The sequence below is a fragment of the Panthera onca genome, chromosome D4, assembly GCF_046562875.1.
Source record: "Panthera onca isolate mPanOnc1 chromosome D4, mPanOnc1 haplotype 2, whole genome shotgun sequence".
NCBI lineage: Eukaryota > Metazoa > Chordata > Mammalia > Carnivora > Felidae > Panthera > Panthera onca.
The window spans coordinates 73,888,469-73,903,650 of NC_138351.1; the positions used below are offsets into that span (position 1 = coordinate 73,888,469).

The window sequence follows — 15,182 nt, forward strand, 5'->3', positions numbered from 1 at the left end:
TTTTGCAGATGACATGATCTTATACATGCAAAACCCAATAGACTCCACCAAAAGTCTGGTAGAACTGATACATGAATTCAGCAAAGTTGCAGGAGACAAAATCAATGTACAGAAATCAGTTGCATTCTTATATACTAATAATGAAGCAACAGAAAGACAAATAAAGAAACTGATCCCATTCACAACTGCACCAAGAATCATAAAATACCTACGAATAAATCTAACCAAAGATGTAAAAGATCTGTATGCTGAAAACTATAGAAAGCTTATGAAGTAAATTGAAGAAGATATAAAGAAATGGAAAAACATTCTGTGCTCATGGGTTGGAAGAATAAATATTGTCAAAATGTCAAGGGACGCCTGGGTGGCTCAGTCGGTTGAGCGTCCGACTTTGGCTCAGGTCATGATCTCGTGGTCCGTGGGTTCGAGCCCTGCATCAGGCTCTGTGCTGACAGCTCGGAGCCTGGAGCTTGTTTCAGATTCTGTGTCTCCCTCTTTCTCTGACCTTCCCCTGTTCATGCTCGCTCTCTCTCTGTCTCAAAAATAAATAAATGTTAAAAAAAATGTCAATACTACCCAAAGCTATCTGCACATTCAATGCAATCCAAATCAAAATTGCACCAGCTTTCTTCTCGAAGCTAGAACAAGCAACCCTAAAATTCATATGGAAGCACAAAAGGCCCTGAATAGCCAAAGTAATTTTGAAGAAGAAGACCAAAGCAGGAGGCATCACAATCCCAGACTTTAGCCTCTACTACAAAGCTGTCATCATCAAGACAGCATGGTATTGACACAAAAACAGACACATAGACCAATAGAATAGAATAGAAACCCCAGAACTAGACCCACAAAAGTAGGGCCAACTAATCTTTGACAAAGCAGGAAAGAATATCCAATGGAAAAAAGACAGTCTCTTTAACAAATGGTGCTGGGAGAACTGGACAGCAACAGGCAGAAGGTTGAAACTAGACCACTTTCTCACACCATTCACAAAAATAAACTCAAAATGGATAAAGGACCTGAATGTGAGACAGGAAACCATCAAAACCCTAGAGGAGAAAGCAGGAAGAGACCTCTCTGATCTCAGCCGCAGCAATTTCTTACTTGACACATCCCCAAAAGCAAGGGAATTAAAAGCAAAAATGAACTATTGGGACCTCATGAAGATAAAAAGCTTCTGCACAGCAAAGGAAACAATCAACAAAACTAAAGGCAACCAACGGAATGGGAAAAGCTATTTGCAAATGACATATCAAAGGGCTAGTATCCAAAATCTATAAAGAGCTCACCAAACTCCACACCTGAAAAACAAACAATCCAGTGAAGAAATGGGCAGAAAACATGAATAGACACTTCTCTAAAGAAGACATCCGGATGGCCAACAGGCACATGAAAAGATACTCAATGTCGCTCCTCATCAGGGAAATACAAATCAAAACCACACTCAGATATCACCTCACGCCAGTCAGAGTGGCCAAAATGAACAAATCAGGAGACTATAGATGCTGGAGAGGATGTGGAGAAACGGGAACCCTCTTGCACTGTTGGTGGGAATGCAAACTGGTACAGCCGCTCTGGAAAACAGTGTGAAAGTTCTTCAAAAAATTAAAAATAGACCTACCCTATGACCCAGCAATAGCACTGCTAGGAATTTACTCAAGGGATACAGGAGTACTGATGCATAGGGGCACTTGTACCCCAATGTTTATAGCAGCATTCTCAACAATAGCCAAATTATGGAAAGAGCCTAAATGTCCATCAACTGATGAATGGATAAAGAAATTGTGGTTTATATACACAATGGAGTACTACGTGGCAATGAGAAAGAATGAAATATGACCTTTGTAGCAACGTGGATGGAACTGGAGAGTGTGATGCTAAGTGAAATAAGCCATACAGAGAAAGACAGATACCGTATGTGTTCACTCTTATGTGGATCCTGAGAAACTTAACAGGAACCCATGGGGGAGGGGAAGTAAAAAAAAAAGGAGGTTAGAGTGGGAGAGAGCCAAAGCATAAGAGACTCTTAAAAACTGAGAATAAACTGAGGGCTGATGGGGGGTGGGAGGATGGGGAGGGTGAGTGATGGGTATTGAGGAGGGCACGTTTTGGGATGAGCACTGGGTGTTGTATGGAAACCAATTTGACAATAAATTTCATATATTTTTAAAAAATAACATAATTAAGGGGTCTACCCTCCTAACAATTGTAACATTTATGCTCCAAATGTGAGAGCACCCAAATACATATCAATTAATCACAAACATAAACTCATTGGTAATAATACCATAATAGTAGGAGACTTCAACACCTCACTTACAGCAATGGACAGATCATCTAATCAGAAAATCAACAAGGAAACAATGGCTTTGAATGACACACTGGACCAGATGGACTTAACAGATATATTCAGAACATTTCATCCTAAAGCAGCGGAATATACATTCTTCTCCAGTGCACATGGAACGTTCTCCAGAATAGACCACATACTGGGACACAAATCAGCCCTCAACAAGTACAAAAAGATCAAGATCATACCGTGCATATTTTCAGACCACAACACTATGAAACTCGAAATCAACCACAAGAAAAAATTTGGAAAGGTAACAAATACTTGGAGACTGAAGAATATCCTACTAAAGAATGAATGGGCTAAGCAAGAAGTTAAGGAGGAAATTAAAAAGTACATGAAAGCCAATGAAAATGATAACACCACAACCCAAAACGTCTGGGACGCAGCAAAGGCAGTCATAAGAGGAAAGTATATAGCAATCCAGGCCTTCCTAAAGAAGGAAGAAAGGTCTCAGATCCACAACCTAACTCACACCTTAAAGAACTGGAAAAAGAACAGCAAATAAACCCAAAACCAGCAGAAGACAGAAAATAATCAAGATTAGGGCAGAAATTAATGCTATCTAAACCAAGAAAACAGTAGAACAGATCAATGAAACCAGAAGCTGGTTCTTTGAACGAATTAACAAAATTGATAAACTGCTAGCCAGTTTGATCAAAAAGAAAAAGTAAAGGACCCAAATAAATAAAATCAAGAATAAAAGAGGAGAGATCACAATCAACACAGCAGAAATAAAAACAATAATAAGAGAATATTATGAGCAATTATACACCAATAAAATGGGCAATCTGGAAGAAATGGACAAATTCCTAGAAACATATACCCTACCAAAACTGAAACAGGAATAAATAGAAAATTTGAACAGACCCATAACAAGTAAAGAAATCAAATTAGTAATCAAAAATCTCCCAAAAATCAAGAGTCCAGGGTCAAATGACTTCCCAGGGGAATTCTACCAAACATTTAAGGAAGAGTTAACACCTATTTTCTTGAAGCTGTTCCAAAAAATAGAAATGGAAGGAAAACTTCCAAACTCTTTTTATGAAGCCAGCATTGCCTTGATTCCAAAGCCAGACAAAGACCCCACTAAAAAGGAGAACTATAGACCAATTTCCCTGATGAACATGGATGCAAAAATCCTCAACAAGATATTAGCCAACCGGATCCAACAATACGCTAAAAAAAATTATTCACCACGACCAAGTGGGATTTATACCTGGGATGCAGGGCTGGTTCAATATCCAAAAAACAATCACTGTGATTCATCACATCAATAAAATAAAGGACAAGAACCTGGGGCACCTGGTTGGCTCAATTGGTTAAGTGTCCGACTTTGGCTCAGGTCATGATCTCATAGTTCATGAGTTCAAGCCCCACGTCGGGCTCTGTACTGACAGCTCAAAGCCTGGAGCCTGCTTCGGATTCTGTGACTCCCTCTCTCTCTCTGCCCCTTCCCCACTCGTACTCTGTCTCTCTCTGTCTCAAAAATAAACAAAACATCTAAAAAAAGAAGAAAGAAAGAAAGAAAGAAAGAAAGAAAAAAGAAAGACAAGAACCATATGATCCTCTCAACAGATGTAGAGAAAGCATTTGACAAAATACAGCATCCTTTCTTTAAAAAAAACCCTCAAGAAAGTAGGGATAGGAGGATCATACATCGAGATAATAAACAAAAGACCCAACACTAATATCATCCTCAATGGGGAACAACTGAGAGCTTTCCCCCTAAGGCCAGGAACAAGACAGGTATGTCCACTCTCACCACCGTTCTTCAAAATAGTATTGGAAGTCTTAGCCTCAGCAATCAGACAACACAAAGAAATAAAAGCATCCAAACAGGCCAGGAGGAGGTCAAACTTTCACTCTTTGCAGATGACATGATACTCTATATGGGAAACCCAAAAGATTCCACCAAAAAGCTGCTAGAACTGATTCATGAATTCAGCAAAGTTGCAGGATATAAAATCAATGCACAGAAATCAGTTGCATTCCTATACACCAACAACGAAGCAACAGAAAGAGAAATCAAGGAATCGATCCCATTTACAATTGTACCAAAACCCATAAAATACCTAGGAATAAATCTAACCAAAGAGGTGAAAAATCTATACCCTGAAAACAATAGAAAGCTAAGAAAGAAATTGAAGAAGACACCAAAAAATGGAAAAATATTCCATGCTCCTGGATGGGAAGAACAAATATTGTTAAAATGTCAATACTACCCGAAGCAATCTACATATTCACAGCAACACCTATCAAAATAACATCAGCATTCTTCACAGAGCCAGATGAAACAATCCTAAAATTTGTATGGAACCAGAAAAGACCCCAAATAGCCAAAGCAATCTTGAAAAAGAAAACCAAAGCAAGAGGTATCACAATCCTGGATTTCAAGCTGTATTACAAAGCTGTAATCATCAAGACAGTATGGTACCGGTACAAGAACAGACACTCAAATCAATGGAACAGAACAGAGAACCCAGAAATGGACCCCAAAACATATGGTCAACTAATCTTTGATAAAGCAGGAAAGAATATCCAATGGAATAAAGACAGTCTCTTCAGCAAGCGGTGCTGGGAAAACTGGACAGCGACATGCAAAAAAATGAACCTGGACCACTTTCTTACACCATACACAAAAACTCAAAATGGATGAAAGACCCAAATATAAGACAAGAAGCCATCAAAATTCTCGAGGAGAAAGCAGGCAAAAACCTCTTTGACCTTGGCTGCAGCAACTTCTTACTCAATATGTCTCCAGAGGCAAGGGAAACAAAAGCAAAAATGAACTACTGGGACCTCATCAAAATAAAAAGCTTCTGCACAGTCAAGGAAACAATCAGCAAAACTAAAAGGCAACTAACAGAATGGGAGAAGATATTTGCAAATGACATATCGGATAAAGGGTTAGTATCCAAAATCTATAAAGAACTTATCAAATTCAACATCCAAAAAACAAATAATCCAATGAAGAAATGGACAAAAGACATGAATAGGCACTTCTCCAAAGAAGTCATCCAAATGGCCAACCAACACACGAAAAAAATGGTCAGCATCACTCATCATCAGGGAAATACAAATCAAAACCACAATGAGATACCACCTCACACCTGTCAGAATGGCTAACATTAACAACTCAGGCAACAACAGATGTTGGTGAGGATGCGGAGAAAGAGGATATCTTTTGCATTGTTGGTGGGAATGCAAGCTGGTACAGCCTCTCTGGAAAACAGTACGGAGGTTCCCCAAAAAACTAAAAATAGAACTACCTACAACCCAGGAATTGCACTACTAGGTATTTATCCAAGGGATACAGGTATGCTGTCTCGAAGGGACACATGCACCCCCATGTTTATAGCAGCACTATCAACAATAGCCAAAGTATGGAAAGAGCCCAAATGTCCATCAATGGATGAATGGATAAAGAAGATGTGGTATATATATACAATGGAGTATCACTCAACAATCAAAAGGAATGAAATCTTGCCATTTTCAACTACATGGACAGAACTGGAGGGTATTATGCTAAGTGAAATTAGTCAGAGAAAGACAAATATCATATGACTTCACTCATATGAGGATTTTAAGAGACAAAACAGATGAACATAAGGGAAGGGAAACAAAAATAATAAAAAAAAACGGGGAGGGGGACAAAACAAAAGAGACTCTTAAATATGGAGAACAAACTGAGGGTTACAGGAGGGGTTGTGGGAGGGGGGATGGGCTAAATGGGTAAGGGGCACTAAGGAATCTACTCCTGAAATCAAGGTTGCACTATATGCTAACTAATTTGGATGTAAAGCAAAAAACCAAAACACAACAAAAAAACAAAGTAGTACCCCAAACGGAGTTCTCCATAAAGAAGTTACTTCAGATTGCGAAAATAGCAAATACTCCCTGAAGATTTGCAAAGGCAAATGGTAAATGTAAATCATAAAGTTATTTAAGAAATACAGATCATGTTGTTCTCTCTAAACTCTCTTGTGGAAACTGAAGATGTATGAGCACAATTTGGGCTTCTGGGATTTTAGAGTTGATGCAGAAATACAAGGACAGTGGCACCTGGGTAGCTTAGCCAGTTGAGTGTCCAACTTTTGATTTCAGCTCGGGTCATGATCTCAGGGTCGTGGGATCGAGCCTCTTGTTGGGCTTCACATTAGTATGGAGGCTGCTCAAGATTCTCTCTCCCTATGCCTCTCCCCCACTCACACTCTCTCAAAAAACAAAACAAAACAAAAAATAAAAACAAGGGCAGATGCCTTTTTGTGCTTAGCAAACTTTAATAAAATTAAGAGCGTTACGAGTTCTAATTTTTTTTATTTTCTGATTTTTTTTCTTCAGGATTTGTTAAATACAGAAAAGCGTACTTCAATGTGTCCCCTGACGAACTGCCAAATAACTGGCGATATTCCTTCTGCTGCAGATAGCTGCTGAGTTCTTGGAAGTGTCTCTCGACAATTCTAAACAGGTGCAAACCTGAAGATTTTCTACTTCCACCTTCTGGGCCAGTCGTTCCTGATTATAACAAAGCTAGAGAGCAATTTATCCAGAATGGTCCAATGCAGGCAGCGCTCTAGTCTCTATCCAGCAGGTTGAAAATTGTTCCCAAGGCGGAAACAGGTGCCTGTGTCTTCTGGATTTGGTATCCCCTCTTTTTCTCATGAAACTTGAAGTCGGTCCTGACATTATGGCATGACTTAGAAGAGATCCTTTCCAGATATCTCAAAGGCATAAAGGTTTTCTTGTTTTCCAAACCACGGCTCCAAGGCATGTCCCTGGAAGGAGAACAAGCAATTCCGTAGCCGAGCGTCCCTTGGACCATCCACTGAATGGTCTGCGGGAATCGGGCCTGGAGAATTTCCGGGAGTCCCAGAGATGGCCGCGAGGGGGCGCGCGGCCCCCACTAAACCGCGATGCAGCGCGTCTTCCGCTGCTCACCAACCGCCAGCAGAGGGCGTCGCGACTCGCTTTGGGACGAACTGGTGTCACACTGGGTGCCAGAAGCGCGGCGTCCTGGGGCCGGGCGATGCGGTGACACTTCCCAGGCGGGTAGCCGGGCGTGGTTGGCTGCAGGTCCCGCTGCGCGTGGGGCCACCGCCCAGGCTCCGAGTCCCTCCCGGGCTGCGCAAATAGTGAGTTAGGAGCGGCCTTTTCCTAGTGGCCTCTGACCCCCCCAGGGGCGGGGCCTGGCTGGGACCAGGCTGAGACCTCCCCAGACTGTTCTCTGAAATACTGAGCCCAGGGCCTTCCGTTTTCTGGACTTTTCCTTTGGTTGTATTCTTGACTTTCTCAGATAACATTTTAGCTACGCTTATGTCACACAAACATCCATTTATTGAGGCGTTTGAAGGCTTGGGGAATCATATGGTGTACTAATGTTCATATTCAGGATTGTTTCTGGGGAGAGAGCCCAACCCAAATTCCGAGGAAGGGAAACATATCTACGATCGGAGCAAAATATACCAATATTGGGGCCTTGCAGTTGAATGAATTGGGGACCCCACCAGTGCCTGGCAAAGCCATGTGGCCTAGTACTTTTTTGGTGGCAATAACGGATTTTACAAACCTTGCAACCTTGCGTCCACCTGCCACCATTGTTCCTTATCACATAGCTGGTCACTAGCATTTTTATGTCCATAATATTAATAATTTCATAAGTTGTACCATATCCAAATTTTTCTTTCATTTCAATAAAGGCACTAAATCTATTGCTGTGACAGTATTCGTAATGTGAACATACCCTATAATCTGACTCACTTCTTTAACAAGGATGTTTATTGTGCCATCAAAAATCAGGAAAGTATTTTGCTTCTCTTTTCTCCGTAGTATTTCAGGCCAAACGTGATTTCTTAGCAGCATTATAAATTTGTGTTGAATTTTATTACACAAATAACGGGGGGGGGGGGGGGGAAGAAAGCTATACCAGTGGAGAAGCACCTGTGATGGCCAGAGCCTCTAGAAACAGGCCCATTATAAGAGAGAGATTCAATCAAAAGATTACACAATGCTCTGCTCCCCACAATGTAACACCATACCCCAAGGAATCAGGATAAGTCGGAAAGAGCCACAGGACACAAACTCAGGGGTATTTTATGCGTGCCCAAAGTCACAAGGAGATGACCACAACAAGGACACTAGAGGAATTTGAAGTCTCTGGAAGTTAGAGTGACAGCAAACGTTAAAAACAGCTCAAGTCCCCGCCAGATTAATGGAAGTCCTCACACAAAAGGCCTATTAATCTCAGTTCAAATCATCCAATACAGCCTGTCTGGCTTTCAACAAAAAAATTATCAGGCATGCCAAAGGGATGTTTATTCAAGACAAAAGCCTGGGGGTGCCTGGGTGGCTCTGTTGGTTGAGCAATGGATTCTTGATATCAGCTCGGGTGGTGATCTCATGGTTGTGGGATCGAGCCCCACGACGTGCTCCACACTGAACAGAGCCTGCTTGGGATTCTCTCTCTGCCCCTCCTCTGCTTGCTCTCTCTCTCTCTCTCTCTTTCTCAAAATAAATAAATAATCTTTAAAAAAAAGAAAGAGAAAAAAGCCTAAATATCAGTAAGAACAGTGAGCTTTGAGGCATTTTAAATTGCCCTATGCTATCCTCCCCCTGGTTCCAGGGTGACTTGAAAGTCGACAGGCTCACAACCAAAGTAGCTGTGAAAACCCACCAGCCTCACAGCCACAGGAGAGGGAAAATGGTTGTGGAGCTCCCCAGAGCCCCGTCTCCAGAGAATTGCCACTCTTCGACCCTAGAAGGGCCCCATTCACAGGGTTTGTCTTCATTTCCCCTGGCTCGGAGCTGACTCAGTGGGAAAAGCCCCTATCCTCAGGGAGGAGCAAGAGGCTAGCCAAAAATCTTAGAAGGAAAATCTAAGCAATGAAGTGTCCATAGGAGGGCCGGAAGGAATTTATGCATCATGGGGCTGAGTAGGGATCCAATAGGAGCCCCAAACCGCCCCCTCCCACCCCACTGGGGTGGCAAGAAGCAAGACACAGCTACGGCTAAGGCACTGATGATAAAACCAGAGATTCCACAATTCTAAGCGAACATGCAGAGACCACAACATGGCACCTCAGCTCCCCCGGGGGCACTCTGCCTACTGACAAGACCCTGCCCATTGTCACCAAGTGGGGTTAGAAGGAACGCAGGCACGGACCCCCTGTTCCCAGAGAGGGCGATGCCCAGGCTGGACGAGTAGGCACACATTTTTCTTGGGCTTAAATGCAAATCCGATGCAAACGCTTCAGAGATGGCAACACATATCCTCAAGGAGATACGTCGTGGAGGGGTGTGTGCGCACATGGGTGTGTGTGTGTGAGGTTGTGTTTCGTGGGCATGCCGATCCTTTACGTGGACTGATCATTCTTTTCCCTTCCTTCTTCCTCTCTTACCACTCATGCTGCCCAAACCTTTTCTTCGCTGTCTGCCTCATTTTCCCCAAGGTGCTCTGTGTGGCGGCAAGTGGAACATTTTCACCACTGATGGCTGGCGGATCCTTTTGACCTGCGATGACGCCGTCCAGCCAGCCAATGTGAAGAGTCTCCGTGAAAGGAGGCCTCCCTTCCTCTAGGTATCGCACTCAGTGGGGAGACCTCATTGTCGAGTTCAAAGTAAAACCAAAGGCGTAACAAATACCCATGGCCTATTTTGTTCCTAAACCCCACACAGATCAGCACAGGGGGATCACAGAGGACTCCCCCATCCCGAAGGACAACTGTTTGCACCGGGGACGAGAGCCTGCACAACGTCACAAGGAACAGTGTAAGGAGGGCAAGGACACTTACCAGAGAGGGATATCCCAGCCTGAAAACAGTGCCCTGCGGGTGCTGTCTTTATGCTCAAATGGAGGACCACATGCTCTTTGCAAGAAGGAGCCCCGTACTCCACGGTGTCCTTGTCATTCACCAGCAGGTGGCTTTGCCAGCCAAACCCATTTCCTCACTCTCTGCCTCACTTCCCCAAGGCACTCTGTGTGGCTGCAAGGGGAATACTCTCACCCATGAGTGCTGACTGGCCCTTTTGACCTGCTAGTCATGCCATCAAGCCAGCCAACGTGAAGAGTCTACATGGCAAGGGCTTCCTTTCCCCCCAACGTCCGCGCTCAGCGGGAGACCTCGTTGCTCATTGTCATGTCCAGAGTTAGACCACAGACATGGCAGACACCAACATAGCACCTGAGCCTGATTCTAGGACTGGGCGGCTCAGCCTGGAACCCACCACAGGGTACCCCCTCCCTCACCCCTTCAGTGCTCACCCAGCACCTTGTCTGTCCATATGGCAGTAGACATTGCTCCTGTCCCAGCTCCCCGCTGGGGGTGAGGTCGGCAGAGGGATGGGGGCTGTGCAGAAGTAGACTTCAAGTATGTGTTCCCGGCTTTGAAGTAGGTCCCCACTGCAGTGCTGGAAAGTAACCTGCACTCCTTGTGGGTATGTTGAGATTCCTTGTAAAGCTGTCAATGTCATGTGCTCCTCACTCTTGGTTTTGCTAAGAAGACCTTTTCCTGCTCTCCCCACTCTTTCTCTCTCGTCAGGGAGAGGAAGAGGAGTAAAGGGTCCTGCCTCACCCTCCTCCAACCCCCACCCCAGACCTGGGGAGTTTACTTCAGCCGGCCCAGGTCACTCCTCACATAGTCACATCCTGTGGCCCTCACACTGGGCTGGCAGAGGAAAGGGTGTTCCAGAATCTTCAACAGGTCATGGAGTAAGAGACACCTGTCTTTTGGTCAGGTGGGGAGGAGCTGCCACGGCCACCTCCCTGTCTGATCCCCACCTCACACCATAGAGCTGGTGTTTCTGGTCCCTTCTGTGCTAAGAGGACGGGAGGGTGGAGGAGGGGACCCGCTGCAGGTGTCAGGCCTCCAGGAGGATGGCCAGGGCTCTTGAGGACAGCTGCCTGCTGTCCCTCATCAGGGGACTGTTTTCTCCTGCCATGGAGAAAGCAGGCCCTTTCGCCCCCAGCTCCTCCAAACTGTGTGAAATGGAAAGTGACTTGTTCCTCACCCATCTTGAAAGCTGAAGGGGAATGCCGGTTGCGTCCGTTCTTTGCAATCTGGCCACACACGCCCCTTCCCAGCTGTAGGAAGTGAAAGGTGGGTGAGAAAGCAGGACAAAGTCTGGTTTATCTGTGTCTTTAGATGAGTCTTATGCTCTCACAGAGAGAAGCTGCTGACAGTTATATAGTATTTTCAGTTGTTCTCATATAAGAAAAAAAAGAAATTTTAAACTAATTGTGCCTTGGAGTAGGTGTGGATGTGTAGATGCGGGCCACCTCTGTTGATCTCTCTCTCTGCACCCCTGGTCACCTTTGAGAAGCCAAAGACGGCCCTCAGGAAGAGTCAAAGCTCACCTCTTTTGTTCTCTGAGCCTACAGTCTGGGCTACCCTAAACTCCTATTCTGAACACAGCATAGACAGAAGACAGCACTCAGCTGTTAGAAGAAATACATATATTAAGAAACCGTAAAATATTTTGCTCATGGGAAAGAGACCATCCTCTTCAAAGGATGCTAATATCAAGGCTATTTGATTTTTGACCAAGTACGTGCAAACGCTACTTCTAGAGATATTTCTATGCACAGGAAATAAGGAAGAATTTCCACCTAACTTGCTGGAAAAACCATCGCCCAAAGGGAAGCCTGGCCCAGTTGGGGAAAGTGGCCTGAGGAACCCGGTTTCCTGGGTCCGAGCTTGTGGCTCAGTGCAGAAGCCCCCTGAGGACTGTAGAAGTAGACTAAACCTGACTCAGTCTGACGGAGCATCGAATCTGACTTTTGTGGCGGCCTCTCTCATGGTTGCCGATGCCTCTGCTCAAGGATGTTCTGGCCTCAGAGACCGCTTGACGGTTGCGTAAGGCCACACGCATCCCTCTCCTTCGGTCTGGGTAGGAGGGAGCCTTGTAGATAACAGGAATTAGGAATTCCAGTCTAAAAGCTCTTCCTAGGCCTGGATTTCCTCCTTGTGCTGCCTTTCCTTGCATATTGGAAATCTCCACTTTCATCCATCTTGTTTCCCTAGGGTCAGCTCCAAGGTCAGCACGCGCCCCAAGGTCCAGGATTCCCCAGGGTCCATAATGTCCACATCGTCTTCATCTGGGCTTGTACTTAGCGCAGTAGCTGGTACTGCCATGGGTTTTTGCAGTAGGCCTTCTTGTCCCTTGCCTTTTTTTTTTTTTTTTTAACTGGGACTAAAGCCACTGAAAATAGCTTATTATCTTTTTACTCAGGTTCATTTGGAAGGAACCTGTGTGCTCTATGGCAGGACTGGCAGAATCCTGCAAACAAGGATCTTACTGGCCTGGGCAGGGTGGCTTTTTCTTATGACATGGGTGCCCCACAGTCCATTCTGCCTCCCAACGTGTGTGCTCTCCTTCATCAAGGCACATAGGATCCTCTCTCTCAGCTCTTGGGGCCACATCCTTTTTCTGGCTCTTTCTGGCAGCCTAAAGCTTAGTGTGTGCCCGCTGATGCTGGCTGCTTTCTCTGGCTACCCCGTTGGCAACAAGCATCTGGGAAGCTGCAGGTCCTGATTGGCCTTGCTCTGGGGATGAGACTCAGAGACAGTGGGAGCCAGGCCATTCTGAGGTTAGGGGCAATGCAATCAGACTGGCCTGGGGCGAGGGCTGGGATTCTGCACCTGATGGGAGATTAATGTAAGCAAGAAGCTGCTCTTTAAAGCATGGTTTCCCCAGATCTTACAAGCCACATGGTTACTGGTGTGGCTTGCTTATTGAAGTCCCTAAGTCACGTAGATCTCATCTACCTTATGGCAGTTTTCCAGACACAGTCTCCCAAAGTCTCCCAGTCGTTCTTAAGGAACATGGTGCTGTTTGAACTTGACTATTTCTTTGATCTTCTTGACCCCCCAAATTCCTAAATTCTTTGATATTTTTTTTTTCCTAAAGAGGAAACTCAGATATTCATGAAATGTGGCTGAACCAGACTTGGTAAACTCACATTCTTTGAGGTTGGGGACATGCTTTGGTCCCTTGAGCCTTATGTATACTCAGAATGGCTATTTTTCTTTTCTTTTCTTTTCTTTTCTTTTCTTTTCTTTTCTTTTCTTTTCTTTCTTTTTTTTTTTTTTAACCTTCCATGATTGCTGACTCTTGAAATGCCTCTTGATTATGGTTAAGGAGTATTGGGGTTTTTTTCTCGCTATTTTTTTCCAGGACACATGACCATGGATATGCTGTAAAGCCATGTCCACTAACTTCTTCCTGATGTGAAAACTGAGCTTAGAAGACATGCTTTCCTCTTTTGGTGAGGCTGACATTCGCAGACTTCAGCATTCCAATTCCTGACAAGTTTGGGAAAGAAGAGGAAAGCCAGGAGAGCTTGTCTGAAGTTGATCTCCATGGGATAGTGTTCAGTTGGATTAGAATTGACTGGTGATAGTGGTGTAGAGAGAATTGGTGGTGACGTATGACTGGTCAATGAATTACTGTGTGCAGAGTGAAGAATTAACCTTGTCCAAAGGAAGGTTTTGCTCATGCCCCCAATTCGTAGTATGTAACCTCTAAACCTGTGGAATTTCCTGCTTGATATGTTTACCTAGGGCCTTGGGCCATGTCAGATAGTCTACACTAACAAAGTGATTTATGTTGGGGGCCTTGGGCTATGTGGTATCAGCTTGACTCCTGGAGGAGCTAGAGACAGAAGTCAGCCTTGCTGGTGATCACCTATGTTCACATGACTGATCTCTAATAAAATCCCTGGACACCAAGGCTTAGGTGGGCTTCCCTAGTTGGCGGTACTCCATGCATACTGCCATGCGTTGGTGCTGGGAGGATGCACCACCCACACTATCCCATTGGGAGAGGATAACTAGAACCTCATATCTGGAACTCTCCTGGACCATGCCCTATGCGCCTCTTCCCTTTGCTGATCTTAGTCTGTATCCTTTCACTGTAATAAACCATAATGTGAGCATAACAGCTTTTCTGAGTTCTGTAAGTCCTAATTAATTACAAAACCTGAAGCTGGTCTTGGGAACCCCAAAATTTAGTAGGTATGTGGAGTGGGATTCATTAAAACAACCCTGGCTCAGTGACACATAGCAAAAGCATGATTTGGGTACATGAGGGGGCAGGATTTGATGAACCTTTGGTTTCTGAATGACCAGTGGGTCACCTATGGTATGAAATTACAGCTGCACTGCTATCAGTTACTAGAGATAAAAATTACCAGTGTAATTTAGAAACAATAGATCCAACTCCCATGCAGTTAGCTCACTGGATACATAAGGAAATGCAAAATGAGATACAAGCTAAATATACAATCCCTTGGCTATTGCTATAGCTAAGATGAAAATAAAGAAGAGTTTGGGGCAGATTCTAATGCTGGGCCAAGCATGGGCTTTGACTGATTAAAAAGCTATAACTTCTAGCATCAGAGCTGCTACCAAAGGGAAAAGTTATGGTGAAACAACAGATGGCTATAGAAATCAGAGTGAGTGACAAGAGAGAGCTAAGGGAATCATTCCAGCAGAATGGAAATCTTTGAAGAGTCATCAAGAAATGAATAACATTTCTGGTGGGCATGTAAAATGGTACAGCCACTGTGGAAACAGTTTGGCTGTTTCTCAAAATGTTAATCATAGAATTACCATATAATCCAGCAGGCCCATCCCTACGTATGTACCAAAGAGAAGCGAGAACAAATATCAGCACAGAGACTTGTATATATGTGTTTACGGCAGCATGATTCATAATGGCCAAAAGGTGGAAACAACCCAAATGTCCATCAGTGGATGAATGGATACACAAATTGTGGTATATCCATTCAGTGGAATACTATTCAGCCATAAAGAGATGAAGTATTGATGCACAC

At 44.2% G+C, this 15,182-nt stretch overlaps 1 long non-coding RNA gene across 2 annotated transcripts; it reads left to right on the forward strand.

The window, feature by feature from the left end:
* Positions 1 to 7,297: 7,297 nt before the first annotated feature.
* Positions 7,298 to 14,285, forward strand: LOC132663062 (uncharacterized). Of its 2 annotated transcripts, none has more exons than XR_009602830.3 (4): positions 7,298 to 7,485; positions 9,799 to 9,926; positions 10,025 to 10,117; positions 13,523 to 14,285. It is a non-coding gene; the product is annotated as an uncharacterized LOC132663062 (long non-coding RNA). The 2 variants fall into 2 exon arrangements; XR_009602831.3 differs by having other exon boundaries at positions 7,316 to 7,384.
* Positions 14,286 to 15,182: the final 897 nt, after the last annotated feature.